Source organism: Rattus rattus, chromosome 8, assembly GCF_011064425.1.
Source record: "Rattus rattus isolate New Zealand chromosome 8, Rrattus_CSIRO_v1, whole genome shotgun sequence".
Taxonomy (NCBI): domain Eukaryota; kingdom Metazoa; phylum Chordata; class Mammalia; order Rodentia; family Muridae; genus Rattus; species Rattus rattus.
The window spans coordinates 28,057,588-28,072,160 of record NC_046161.1 but is presented as its reverse complement, the minus strand read 5'-3'; the positions used below and the strand labels follow the sequence as shown (position 1 = coordinate 28,072,160).

Sequence of the window (14,573 nt, the reverse complement as noted above, 5' to 3'; positions counted from 1 at the left end):
CATCCTTTGACAGGCCTGGTATTTGGGGAGGAAGAGAGAACTGGACAGATTAAAAGTGACCCAATAAACACTGTGATGATAAATTGTGAGAAGGACTAAGGAATACACATTAACAAGAAGTGGCCCAGAGAAGACCAGTAAGTGGGCATGGCATTTGCCTGTGTGTATTTTCTCCAGGAAAAGAGCCAGTGGGAGATCTCAAGTCACACCCACGAGGTTGTAAGAAATTCTGTATGCCTCTTGTTGCTTCTCTCCTCCTCCTCCTGCTCCTCCTCCTCCTCCTGCTCCTCCTCCTCCTGCTCCTCCTCCTCCTCCTCCTTTTCCTCCTCTTCTTCCTAACCACCACCACCATCATCATCATCACCACCACCACCATCATGTCTCCTCTGTTCTACCTCTGGTAGAAAACAGAATTTGCTTTAATGGAATATCGGGAGGGAGTCTCTGGTCCTAAAGACAGTTTTGTTAAATTTCCTTCTGATATCAGAAACAGAGTAAAGACTCTGCCTCAGAGAAAGTTCTGCTCCTGAATGGAAGTGGGGTCTGCTCAAGTGCATCTGCTACTCTTACAGAGGACCTAAATCCCATCTTCATCTTCATCAGGAGTCACACAACCACCTAAACAGCAGTTCCAGGGGATCCAAAACACTCTTCTACCCCCAAGGACACACACACATACAGGTAGCATGCACTCATGCAGACAAACATGCACATACACAGACATTTGAAAAATAAATTCTTAAAATAAAATTTAAAAAGTGGAAGGGTCTCCTTTGGGTCAATGGTTGTCAATTTGACTTGATTTGTTGGAGGTAGCATAGTGTTTCCTGTCTTTTAAGTGCATAGACAATGAGCCAGACATAGTGGCACACGCCTTTAGTCCCAGCACTTGAGAGGGAGAAACAGGTAGATCTTTGTGAGTTCAAAGACAACCTGGTCTAAGTAGAGAGTTCCAGGACAACCAAGAATACGCAGAGAGACCAACCACCCTCCACCTTATAAAATGGGGGGAAGTGTGCAAACAGTGTAGCATCTCACCTCCCTATACGTCTCTTTTAGTGTTATATTTTCACCTCGGGGAATACACAGGAACTGCTTTGGGTGCTATCAGGTATCTGGAATCAATAATTATATGTTATGTGACCATTTAAACTACTCTATTTTTTCATAGTTGATTAATGTTCTCATAATAATGTTTACATCTGTTGTTGTAAAACTATATTAAAATGGTGTCTTTTACCCCCTCTAGATCCAGCACCACAGTGCCCCAGGATATCTGCTAGATATCTTGCCAGAAAAACACATCCCAACTCGGTGGCAGCCCAGTGTCTCTGCCACCACACACTCTCCCAAAGTCTAATCGCCACAAGAAAGAACACACAACCCAATAACCTCTGATCCAATTGATAAGATATAATTGCCCACCTAAACATACAAAGCCCTGGACACACCCACCCTTTAACATTTGTAACAACCTGCAAATGTACAGGGTGAAATCTTAACATAAGTCTCCATGTTCTCTCGGCAGCTTCTCCGCCAGTCTCCTCCAGTCTCCTGTCCTTTCCGTTCCAGTCTCCTCCTCTTCCCTCAAACTTTTCTCCCACCCATCCTTCCTTCTCATCCAATGACAGGCCTCATTCTATCTTGTACCTGCCTCACCTGTATGACATCATCCCATATACATCTTTTTAAGAAAGCTCATAATTTTGTGAGATATGTCACAAACTCTAAATTTTAGGATCATTTGAGAAAAGTGGTAGGACCTGTTCTATTGAAGATCTCGAAAAGAGAATGACTGTTGGGTCGGACAGCACTCAGAGTCCCCAGCCCGCTCTTGGAGGGGATGGATGCAGGCAGGATAAGCTACAGTCCCATTAAATGTGTCTAGATGTGGTGCACTGGGATTTTACTTCTGGAGGTGGCGAGATTATCAAAGGTTTCAGTATCTTGGTTTAATAGAAGAATACTCCAAGGAGGGGGCACTCCAAGATCAGGGTCATCTTATTTAAAGACAGTGATGGTTTCTGGATTAGTTTTACAAGAAGGGCATAAATGTGAGTCTTTTCTACAAATAATGAAAGCGCATACATAAGGTAGTTTAGAACACTTGCTAGTCATTTACCAGAAGAGTCCAGTTGTAAAACAGCTGTAGGATCGATGTTATCTTATTCTGGCTATCTATGCTTTCCAACCCATCAAGCATGTCGTTCAGACATATGATCCCACATTCTTTAAAAAAAAATTTTCCACCTTAAGGCTGTTGATCGATTCTGTTTTAATTATAAAGAACCCATCTGATCCTCATGGATTGGAAGTGAAGAGGAGTTTGCATCAAAGAAAGCACAAAGAGCAAACACTGAGGCCTTTGTGCTTTTGAGTCAGGACCCACATCTGCAGTAGAATGCACTGCTGATTCGAGAGTTATTTTGGCAAGAACTTCCAAAATCTTGTTGGAAGTTGAGGCAACACACTGTTCCAAAACCCAAAGATGCCTTTAGTCAACAAGACCAGAACCCTCTGGTCATTCTGATGAGCAGAGACCAAGCTTTGCCTTTGAGTCTCTAGAAAAGACAAGGTATGAGCTCCTAACTCAGACGTGGCTCCCCTTTCCTGTATTTAAATATCAGGAATGTTCTAGACAAGACCCAGAAAGAGGCCTATATTTTGACATGGTGTACATAGAAAACCGTTAAGTTCCCTTTAGAACACAGTAAAATAGATTAGGTAATATTATGTATGTAAAAAATGTTTTAAAAACATAAAACCCCCGTACCATGAAGATCTGGTATTAAGTTACAGAAAAAAAAAAACAAAACACTGACTTTTTCAGCTGGTAATAGAAACATTTAGAAAACATTCAAGAGGTACAACATAGCCACTCCTTTTTGGTAAGAGACACCTGAGTTAGATTAGTGTTGAGACAGCAAGGTACATTTGGAACAAGAACTGATGAGTCGAGGAGGGTTATCATAGGAAAAGAGAGAAGACCCTGTAGCCAGGCACAGAAGAGCATGCACAGAAGGGAGCTGTGGACAGAAAGAATGGCCTCGGCCGAAGAGAAGGGAGTCCAGGCCTTAACACCAAAGACAAGGAATATCCCATGTAACCAGGCAAAAACTCGAAAGATGCCCACAGGGTCTCATTCTGCACCATTTGGCTCCCCACCCCTATATTTCATTAGATGAATTTGTAAGATACTCAAGTGTAGTGTGTGGGACACAGGCTTTACTTCAGGTGGTGGCAGAGTTTAATCAAATGATGCACTCCCGAGAGAGTGGGCCATGATGGAAGTGACCACTGCTCAGATTTATGCTAGAAAGTAGGCTTTGTACTCCTTTGAGTATCTTGGGCAGCTTTCTGTGGAGTGGGTTTTTCTAGGTGATTGGCAGGAAAGGGACTAAAGTAGGTAATGTTTTGCAGAAACATTGGACTATCACACCTGAACCTGAGGTAGAAGTTAGAGCTCAGATTCCATTCTTCGAGCCAGCAGTCGGTTCTGTTGGTAGGCTTCAACAAATCCTCCAAGATCCAGCTCTTCATATAGTAGTTTAAATCTTTATGGGATAATTGGGATACTTCTATTTCTAGTGTTACCAGAGAAACATGCGGTGGGGAGGTGGGTCCATCCTCAATGTCTTCCAAGTCTGTGAATATCTAGCTAGCTACCTAACATTGGCAGCCCTCATGCCTGACACCCTATCTGTTTCCAATGAGATAGAAAATTTCACAGAGCAGAACTGTCTTCATGCTTTGCCCAGGCCAACAGGGCATGGCTTCCTGAGGGTCTTCTAACATGATCTTATGTCATTGTCTGTACCTTACCTCTGAACACAATCAAACTCTATACTCAGTGCATCATTGTTGATCGCTCAGATCCCCCCAATAACATCAGAATAAAAGGTTGACTGTTCAGATAAGCATGAGGCCGGATCCTCTAATCTCTCTGAACATCTCATCATTGGACTCGACTCCATGGGTCCAAATTTTATGCACATTTTTTCCATGAGACACTAGTAGCAGTCATTCACATTTGCCAAGTTCACTTTTCAAGGTCAAATGGCTGCTTTGGAAAGAGCCAGAAAGCTCCCAAGAATTTAATCAAGGGCAACGAACCGTGAGACTTCCCTTAGGGGCAGTCACCTGAGAGAACTTTGCTTGCCCCAATTCGGCAAAAATAAAACACCATATTAACCTGTTGCTTTCAAATAGTGCTTGGTGCATATTTAAATCATCTCTCTGAGGATCAGGTGGTACACTGATATACACCAATTAACACAATTCCTGAATCTGAGCCAAAAAAATCACAGGGTTGGTGCAAAGAGGAGAGGGCGACACACTCGGAAAAGTCTAAGTGGCCAGTACTTTGTCTTAGAGAATTGAACAAGAATCTGTTCTCAGAAGCAAAGGCGGTTCCCGTGGATCTTAGTAGTCTACAAGGCTTACAAGCATCCTGGATGCAGAATGGAGAACAGAGCAAACAGCTATTCCTTCTTGGGGCGCCGACTCCATGCAGAACAGAGAACAGAGTAGACAGCCATTCATTCCAGGCTCACTGTCTCCTGGGAGTGATGAAGTTATTGATATCAGGCTTTGCTGGGAGAATTCAGACTCTGTCTTTTTCTTGTGGCCTGTGACCAAGTTCCCACCATACTGTGGGGCCTGAGTCTCTTCTTCCGTCTCATGGATAGGCTGGGCTCAACGATTTAAGGCGGTTTTCTTGACCTGCTTATGACAGGAAGCAGCTAAGAGCACTTACTGGCGTTTTGAGGAGCAATTGAGTGAGGCCCAGTGTTTTAGGGTTCTCAGAACGTCTGAGGTTGCCCATCACTTGCATTGTCCTTGGGCTCTTGCTGTTATTTCTAAGATGTCTATTATTTTGAATTCCTTGTGCCTATGTGTGTGTCTATGAGTAGGTTTGTCTACATGAGTCCAGGTGCCCCTTGGAGACCAGGAGCTAAGTCCCTCTGGGACTAGAGTTACAGGAAGCTGTGAGTCATCCAGTGGATTCTGGGAACTAAACTTAGAATCTCTAACAGAAGCGGTGCAAGCTCTTACCACTGGGCCCTCCCTCCCATTCATTGATGCTACCTCTTTACAAAGCTTCGGGAGTTCTGTAGATCAGTCTTGCTCCCTTCCCTGCTTGCTGGAAGATCCTAAGAAGGCCATGGGAGGACTTGGATACTGCCTCTAATTTCCTTCCATAATAGCCACAGTACAGATGGCTCAGACTCTCCTGGGCTGGAACATGGAATTCATGCCAGGACTCCCATGACCTAAGTCAACTTTCAACTACTGTTGACTTTTCCAAGACTCTTCCACGCAGCTTGTCTCCTCTCCTCCTTTTTGTCCTTTGAAGATTTTGCTTGTTTATGTTCAGTTTTGTTTTTCTAGGGTCCACACCCTGCCTTTCCACTTTCAGTGTCCATTACCCAGAAGGCCATCCTTTACCCTTCCAAGCAGAGCTAACGTTCATGAATCATGCATGTTCCAGGAGGCAGAATAGACTGGGGAGAATCCCCAGTACTCCCCACAGTCTGTGCTACCTTTTCTCAACCCATCAGGAGGGGATGACTTATCTGAAAAGACAGATTCGGGCCTTGATGTAAGGACTGAAGAAAAGCAGGAACATACAATCAATCTTCATTAAAGGCCTGGGTTTGCCTTTTCTTAGATATTACAGAAGCTAAGTCAGAGTCACTAAGGGTTTCTGATGGGACCTTAAGGGTTAGTTTAGCTTGAGAGACGAAGGTCCTGAGGAAGCTGACTTTACAGTGGCTATCTAAAGTAGGTCAGCACTTAGAGCCAAGATCATTGAATATCCTGACGGGGTCTATACTGTGGGATCTTACCAAGCATTTCAAATCCAGTGACCCCCCCACCTGAAAATGCATAAGATAAGGAAAAATGGAACCCAGGGATGAATCCCCAGCTCTGCACATACCAGGGTTTGGCCCAGTGCTTCCCAAACAGGGCACTCTGAAGGATATCATGAGTCTCAAATGTTGAACTATGGGGCTTCAAAGGCTAGTTAGGACTGAGGTATTAGGCTCAATAGCTTCATCCCTGTACACAGCAGACCATACAAACACCCTCAAGCTCCATGCAGCCAAACAGGAAAAGCTCAAGAGACATTGCCTCAACCTCCTTTTACCACGCTGCTGAGGGGGCCTAAGCAGCATGATTCCTGGGAGGAATGATCCCTTGATACACTCACTTGGTGCTGACTTGGAATAGGTAGGTTTAGTAACAGAAGAGCCTCTATCATTCAGCAATTGTGCTGTGAGTCCTGACGTTGTCTCAACCTTAGACTCATTGCTGTGTCCACTGAAGGATCAGTACTCTGAAGCCAAACTGACCCTACATCCACCACAACGCCTCACATCAGCCTCAAGCACCCAGGAGAAGAGTGACCAGCTGCAGCTTCTCCCCAGACAACCTTGCATTTCAGAGATGTGCACTACACAAGAGGCATCAGCAAGGCAAGTCCACTGCCCTACATGTCTCTCACTTCATCGCTCTTAGGCTGCAGCCCAGAGGGAGGTATGAAGATTAAGTGTAAGGAAAATGTACCTTGCTGTTCAAAGTCTGCTCACTCATTGGGTGAACCCTTGGGGACCTTGCCAGGTCTCCGGATTTACTTCATTCTTCCCTGTCCCCTGCTAGAGCTGATCAGGAACTAGATCGCAGGGATTCTGCTTCTTAGTGACCTCCTACCTCTTTCCCAGCCCACCTTGCACTCAAAGCCTCCTTTTCACAAGCTCTTAACCTCATCGCCTCATGTGAGGCCTTTTGTCCCACTGAATGCCAGTAGCTGAAACGCCAGTGCTAGGAGTCCCTGTGGCTTCTCTTCTCTTGCATTACCCATCCACTCTCACCCCTACTCCGCTGCCACTGGCTTAATGCACCCTGCATGTGTCACGCCTATATACCTTGTGAATAATATTTCCTTATTCTAGAATATTCTTTCTCTTACCCCAGTACGAGAAATCCTGTCTACCTAAGGCTTTTAGGATAATGCTATTTTTGAAGTCTTCTATTAACAAAGTACAGTGTGCTTTCCTTCACTCAGCCATGATTCTGTGAGTGCCCTGCTCTGTGGAAGCCCAGGCTTCACATACCACATCAGGAGCCTAGACTGTAAATGCCAGGTCCCTACAGCAAGGCTGCCGGTGGCATGCATTTGTCTAGCCATGCCGTGTTGTACTAGAATGCACGATTCCCAGAGCATTCTAGGTTTGCTTATTGTATGTTTCTTGAAACACATAGGAAGATTTAAAGGATAGCAGCCATGATGTTAATAAGTATAAGAACGAAGAAAAGACAAGTGTCATCGAAAGTATGCTGATTATAGAGAAAGAGAACTCTAGTGTGGGTTACGGGAGGATCAAAGCACTGGTACATATAAATCATCCCAGAGAAAGTTCTGTAAAGAGAGGTTGGGAAGCTGTCTGTCCATAGAAATCCTTAAGCAAAGGCAAAACATGTGAGTCACAGCTGGATTTGTGGGAAATCACCAGGCTGTGAAAAGGCCCAAGAGAGATTTGTAACCTAGTACCAAAAACACCTGGCAGAGAAAAGGCGAGGGACACGCATGGGGGACTCTGATTCAGCTCTCCAGAGCAGAGCATATGTGGCCGTGGTAAGTATCTTACATTATGATGGCTTTCAAGAATCAGACAAAGCAAACCAAAAGCCGCCCACAGCATCAAGGTCCAAGACTCTGTTGTGAGCAATTTGTGCTCTCTGCTTCTTTACGAGTTCAGTCTTCAGTCTGAAAAGACTTGATCACTTCCTTGTGTGGAAGGAAACCCATCTCCATGAATTGAGTGTCAGAGAAAAGAAAATGAGAGGAAAAACAAAGTTGGAATGACTGCTATTTTCCCAGATAATCCTATCCATTGTGGCTTGAGAATCTGCAGTTGATTGACTGCATAGGAAGACATTCACATAAACTATCACATAGGATGGAGCAGAGGGCCAATGAGAAACCTCAGCACCTCCTCGGTACTGGACCCTCCTCTAGCACAGAAGTGTCTGGGGGAGCACTTGCCTACCTTCGCTTCCTCCATACTCACTGTGCTCTGCTCTAAGTGTTGTAGGTTACCCTTTGTCTAAACATTGATTACAGAGGGCCACCTTCTTTTGAGTAGGTATGAACAGAATCTGTTAGAGACAGATATTTGGAGAAGGAGCTCCAGTCCTTTCAGAGTGTAGAGAACCAGTTGGTACCGTTACCACCAAGAACATTTGTCAGAACAATATTTTGGGAGCTGAACAAAAAATGACCGATCTTGGGGTTGGGGATTTAGCTCAGTGGTAGAGCACTTGTCTAGCAAGTACAAGGCCCTGGGTTCGGTCCCCAGCTCCAAAAAAAAAAAGAAAAAAAAAAGACCGATCTAAATGCCTGTACTGAAAATGATCCATGAAGTGTTACCTAGGAAAATGAAGCACTTGCCTGAGACAAAAAATTGTATAACTTGCAATTTCCTTGGCTACACTAGACTTCAACAGAACCTTTATCCTCTGCCTTCAAGGCCGAGAAGGTCAAGGGAAGTTCTACTATTAAACAAGGTGCTGCTATCAGGATGTTCAGAGGCAGCCCCGTGCTCATCCTGCAGCCAAGAGAAGACATTGCACTGGACTGATGCAATCACACACAACCTTCCAAGCCTCAGAGCTGTGAAGTGGCCAAGGGAAGGCAGAACGTGTAATCCTTCTACTAATCCACCTACAACCAGCAGATCAAAGGCAAGAGGTGATTTAAAACCACACTCATCCCTAAAGCAGGAAGGGACAAATCTGTCTAGATTACAGGCAGGGAAAAAAAGATTAAGCTTGCATGAGAATTAACTACTTTTTCAACAAAGAGGTGATGAGATGTCTCTCCTCTTACCTCAAGGATTGCTGGGGTAAATGTGAAGACAAACGTTCATTTTCTTGGTCCCCAAGAAAGCAGTCGGGCGCTTGCACCTTTGATTCAAGAGTTTGGATGCCCCAGCTAAAGGTGCCCAGTGCCTTGGTTTTTATGTCTGTGGGTCAGCTTAGACTGGCTCCTGACTCATCTATATGCAGCAGTTCTCAAAGAACATGGTTTACTTTATAACCGGATCCAACAAGAGTAGGCGTGGCATTAAATGATTGAGATACACTGAAGGTGTTGAGCTGCCAAGATAATTAAGAGAGACTGGTTTACGGAGCCAGGGCTTGGAACCAGAAGGAAGGCTTTCTTATGTGACAGTGTCCACATCACATAAGTGAATATACAAGGGCCAGGATGCTTCAAAGTGGGAATTCATGGTCCTCAGGGAGCCCCTCCAAAGTGTCACCTACTTGGTGACTCACTCAGCTATCCTAGAAGGTTGGGCCAACCTGACCTTCCAATGGTCCTTCTTGGTCACTACAGTTATATGGCAATGTTGGTCTTTATAACAAGGAGATAGATTGGTAGGTTTAAGACCCCATCCACCAACTTCTGCCTGAGGCAAGTTACATAGTATTGCCTAAGCTTAGAAGTCTGTACTATGAAGTGAGTGAGATAATATAGGAAGTGCATTGGTATAAGTGTGCCGCTACCCTCTATAGTCACCCAGACATCAATCCTAGATCCTTTCTAAGTTGTTGTTCTAGGTGCCCCCTTTAGGCTGCAATGTCCTCTCTGAACACTTCACCACTGATCACCATCAGAAGCATGGGAAAGCCACCATTGTGCAGGAGAAACAGTGTCTCATCACCTGACAACATGGAAACACCAGCCTCCACTCAGAAGTAGAAGCAAGGAAACAAGCAGAAGGTCTGAGAAGGACCTCAGCTTGAAGGTCCTTCTCAGGTGCTGTGTCAACAGCTCTGACACCATAGCTATTGTAGAGCAGTTTCTTCCATATTGAAATATTCCACTGAGAAAAATAGATGTTCACAAAGAGAACTGCAAGATTCACAAGGCCCCTCCTCAGAACATTGTAGATGGAAAATAACTGCTGGTGAACAGGAAACTTCGGTGATATAGCTTTCGCCATGTTGATGATGTTGGTGATGAGCTGTCAATCATGTTAAAGTGGGCTTTTTGGCAGTACAGCTACCCAAGTCACCTACACTTCTATAAGCAAGCTTCATCTGCCCTCCTGCAAATAACTCCAATACCCACATTGGTTCACCAAGATAGGCTTGAGTGAAATTGTTTTCTTTTGTCTGTCACCAGTGTCCTTTCAGGGTTAAACATGTATCCCCAGAAACTGCCTTAAAGAGCAGAACTGACACAGGATGATGTTTACAACAGGGATGAAACGAAAACTGATCCAGAAATCCATGGGTGAAGGGTATCAGCCTTCAAATACATACGTGTCAAAGACTAGGAAAAATAATGTAGTAGCTTGATGTGGTCTTCCATGTTGAGGTGAATTTGATAACGTGATCATCGTAAAAGGCGGAGCCTGTAAGGGATGGCATCCTGACCTTTGTAGGAGAACGAGGTGGAGTGGGTACATTCTCTGTTGCTACAAGGACAGGGTATCCATCTGCTTACTGCCTTCAGGCCTTCTACAGTGTGAAGACGCAATGTTGAAGGAGCCATCTTGAAGAGGTAGACTAGACACTCGTAAGACACAGAATCTCCCATTGGGCCAATCTTGGGCTTTCCACCCTTTAGAACTGTAGAAATAAGTGCCTGTTGTTTGCGAATTACCCAGCTCTTGTGTTTTATAGAAACCCAAGTAGAGACACAGCTGTAAGTAAAACCGCTTCTGCCCTCATTTCCCCTGTTAAGTTCAATATGAAACGTTTCCCAGGGAGCAGTGGTATGACCCAGAAGAAAACAGGAGTGGACACTCAATGCTCTCCCCAAGTGTAGACTTTCCCTCAATACAAACTTTCCTGTGAGCACTCCAATACCCAGCAGTGAGCCCCTGCCCCTAGGTTCATGCCTTCTCCTTACTCCATCCCTCATAGTGGGGCTCTCTTCTTCATTGTTAGATCTCCCCAACCCCAACCAATGAAATATCCCCAAAGCCCAGGCTGACCCCAACCCAACTCCAAGCAGTCTAAGCTCCCCAAGTTTGGATGTAGAGCCCCTGGAAACAACCCTTAAAGACCTCCAAATGCAAGTGGAGCCATGCTCAAGACCATGCCCTTGACACAGTATAGCAGGACACTAAAGAGAAGCCTTTCATGGCCATATGGCTCTTCTTCAGTCTCTACAGTGGTCCAGGATACTTCCACCAACCCTCCTTCCCCCTCTCCTTCCTTCAGTCTTTGGTTACTTCAGGCTTTCTCCCACTTTTCACTCACATGGGCAATATCCCCTAATGAATCCCTTACTCCATTAATCTTATCTTATGGTCTGTTTCTAGGAGAACTTGGAGAAAGGTATCCTGGGCTGTTCAGACAAGACAGGGACTATCACAGAGCATGACAAGAGAGCCACTGGGATCCCACAGAATATCTCAGGGAAGGAGATCTCATGATCCACCATGCCAGGCAGTAACTTCATGAGCCCACGCTATGCCTGTTTGCCCCTGTGAATTATGGGTCTACCTTTTCATCATCCCAGACACCCAGCAGATGACTGTGGCAAGGCAAACATGTATACAAACACGCAGAGCTCAAAGATAAACAGTGCTTATCAGACATGAAGAATAAGCCCCAAGTGAGGGAAATAAATGTTTTCTTAACTGCCTCATTTACTCGCTAGGCAGGTGCCTCTTGCACAACAACAGCACCAGATTGTCTCATTAACATGCTGACCAGGTATTGACCTTAACTTTGTCCAAGGCACTCTTTTCCTCTACGTTCAAAACTGGGCCCCTTTGCACCTGCAGGGAATGACAAAGAAACCTGTTGCCAAGCAACGGAAGAGGGCAGGGCCCATGCATCCTCCCAATTCCACAAATCTTGGTCTAACGAGTAAGTGGAGCCGACTGACCTGATAGATGCCCATGTGACTGAGCTGTCCATCCCTTCTCCCACGACTCTCTGCTCCTGCTCCGGGCCCCATCTGCCAATTTACCTCTGTCTGTAGCTAGGGAAAAGCTTTCGACTCTATTCCACAGCACTCGGACTCAGAGTGGGGAGGTCTCCTGTCCTCGGAATCTAACCATGCTGTCTCTGCTGACATGGAAGGGAACTCTTATGTGTCACCTCACCCCAGCACCTGAATATGGTCAAAGGTAATAAATTTAGAACATTTTTTTAAAATATTGTCCCATGGCCAGTAAATACCCCAACAGAAGTTGTTTGGAGAAACCAAACGCCTTTAGAAGCATCTCTGTGACTTAGGAAAAGTCAGAAAGTCTATTTCTCCAACAAAGGGGAGCAGTGGCAGATTTCTGGGGGCAAGACCTTTGGAGGTGGGAACAGGCAGGAAAAGTCAAGAGGACTTTGCATACCAGGACCAAGCACTGGGCTGGAGGGGGAGGAGGGGCATGGAAGACAGCCAAGGCGCAGCTGTCAATCCCAGCAAGGTTGTCAAGGTGACTTCCACATGGTCAAAAAGAAGGGAGCCTCTCACAGGACTGTTCAAGGACTCTGCAGGCATCATCACAGTTCATTGTTCGGGGACTCTTGACTTTTTCTGATACGTAAACAAAGGAGATAACTGCTTTGGGATACATTCAGTTTGCAAATAAACTGAGATTAAAATGCAGGCCAACCAGTGGTAAGCAAGCACTCCCAAGGGCTGATTCAAGAAGGGAATTATCTATGGAGCAGGCAAATGTTCCCCAATAGAGGGATGGAGTTTTGAGTCTTTGTTCCTCCTCTGATCTAATTCATTAACAATCGCCTGTAACTGTAGACTTTATGGATCTATAAATATTCTATGCAGAATTCATCCTTTGGGTAATCAGGGAATAAATGTGGAAGAATCTTAAATTGAAAATATAATAGATTAAACGAATGTGGTTGTTTTAAAGACAAAAGGAGTAAGAAATCCCAAAGGTAGAAAGTTTCAAGGTGTCGGGAAAGAGAGAACAGTTGCCAAGAGGTTTTACAGGGTTTGAGAAGTTGGAGAACAACTGAAGAGAACACAGCTGCAAATGCTAAGCTTGGGGCCTGTGGACAACAAGTCTGTCAGAGCATAGGCCACAAGCTCCTGGAGCCCAAACCAGAGGGGAAGAAATATAGATACCTCTGAACAGGACTGATATTTGGGGCTAAAAACAGGAATACTGGTTAAAAGTCCTTTTAGAGCCAGCACTTAGGAAGTAGAGGGAGACGAATCTGTATGAGTTCAAGGCCAGCCTGATCTACATAGCAAGTTCCAAGAGGGCCACAGCTACTTAGAGAGACCTGTCTCAAGAAGAAAAGGAAAGGAAAGACTGTAACAGGTTTCTTAGCCCAGGGCTTGAGGTTTATTCTAGAGAAAGGGTGTGAACTTGGTTTCATCAGTTACAGCTTAGGGTGGACACAAGGCACTTTACAGTGTAGACCTGATGCTCTGTGCAAATCTGAACTGCCTGATAAGAGGCTCACACCTCCTTCCCCTACTCTGGACTCAAGTGTTAGATCCTGGCCATTAGGAATCCTAAAAAGGAAGCTCTGTGCTGAGAGGAAAGATGTCTCTATTACTGACATCTTGAGGTCTCTCCACCTGGCAGGGTCAAATGCAGCCCCTCCCTCGCTACCTCAATAAATGCCACTCTCTTCAGTTCCAGGCAGCCCAGGGTCATCAGACATCTGAGGAAAGGCTGTAACATAAAAGAGGTCCTGACAAAACCCGGAATAAACAGAGACAAAGCAAAAGGCAAAATAAATTGAGATGATATTATAGATGAGAACAAGTACAGGAAACGAGGGTGGGGGGAGGATGCACCTGGAAATATAAATTCTTAAAGCAGGAAAAAGATGGGAAACATATCAAAGAAAGCTCAGGACAGAAAAGACACCAAAAGAATAGGTTTGATGCAGGAGATTCAGCATCTGAATGATGACAAAATATGGTGCTGTAAATGGCCACCTGCAGATACACACAATAAATCCCATCACAGCTTCTGCTCCAAGACTATGGTCCCATGGGTTCTTCTCAGCCATTGTCTGAAGCAGGGACATCAAGATAGGCCAGCTTTTAGAAGGGCTGAGACTCAAGCAAGGGAATCTGGGTCAAAGATGGCAGGCCATAGGTGGTATCCTCTTCAACTTTGCTTCCCTCTCTCCTTCACAAAGGATGTCAAGTTGCCCACCTCATTCTTTGGACTTTCCAAATTCCTCCCTAAATTCTCTTATAGGCAGCCCTTAACAAAATCCCTGTTACTCATTTTTGTTGGTTTAGTTGGATTTTTGTTATTTAGAATCTCCCTATGCCAACTTGGCTGGCCTAGAATATGCAATTTAGAGTAGACTTGAACTCGCAAATGTTCAGATTAACATTATGTATATCCATAACATCCACTTCGAAGAGAACCCAGACAGTATCTAGAAGTTCTGGAAGGAATTGGGAAACAAATCGGAGAAAATGTAAAACTCTCAGAATGTTTTAGTTACTTTTCTAGTGCTGTGGTAAACCACCCATGACCAAGGAAACTTGCAAAATCAAAGCATTTATCTGGGGATTACAGTTCCAGAGAGTGAGAGTCTGTGACCATCGT

At 44.8% G+C, this 14,573-nt stretch overlaps 1 protein-coding gene across 1 annotated transcript in view; it reads right to left on the bottom strand.

Moving 5' to 3' along the window:
• The window catches only part of Kcnj1 (potassium inwardly rectifying channel subfamily J member 1), a 30,425-nt gene extending 21,364 nt beyond the window's left edge, over positions 1 to 9,061 (bottom strand). The window contains exon 1 of the mRNA XM_032910208.1: positions 8,894 to 9,061. The gene's annotated coding sequence lies outside the window, so the exon portion shown is untranslated. The remainder of the gene's footprint in view (positions 1 to 8,893) is intronic.
• Positions 9,062 to 14,573: the final 5,512 nt, after the last annotated feature.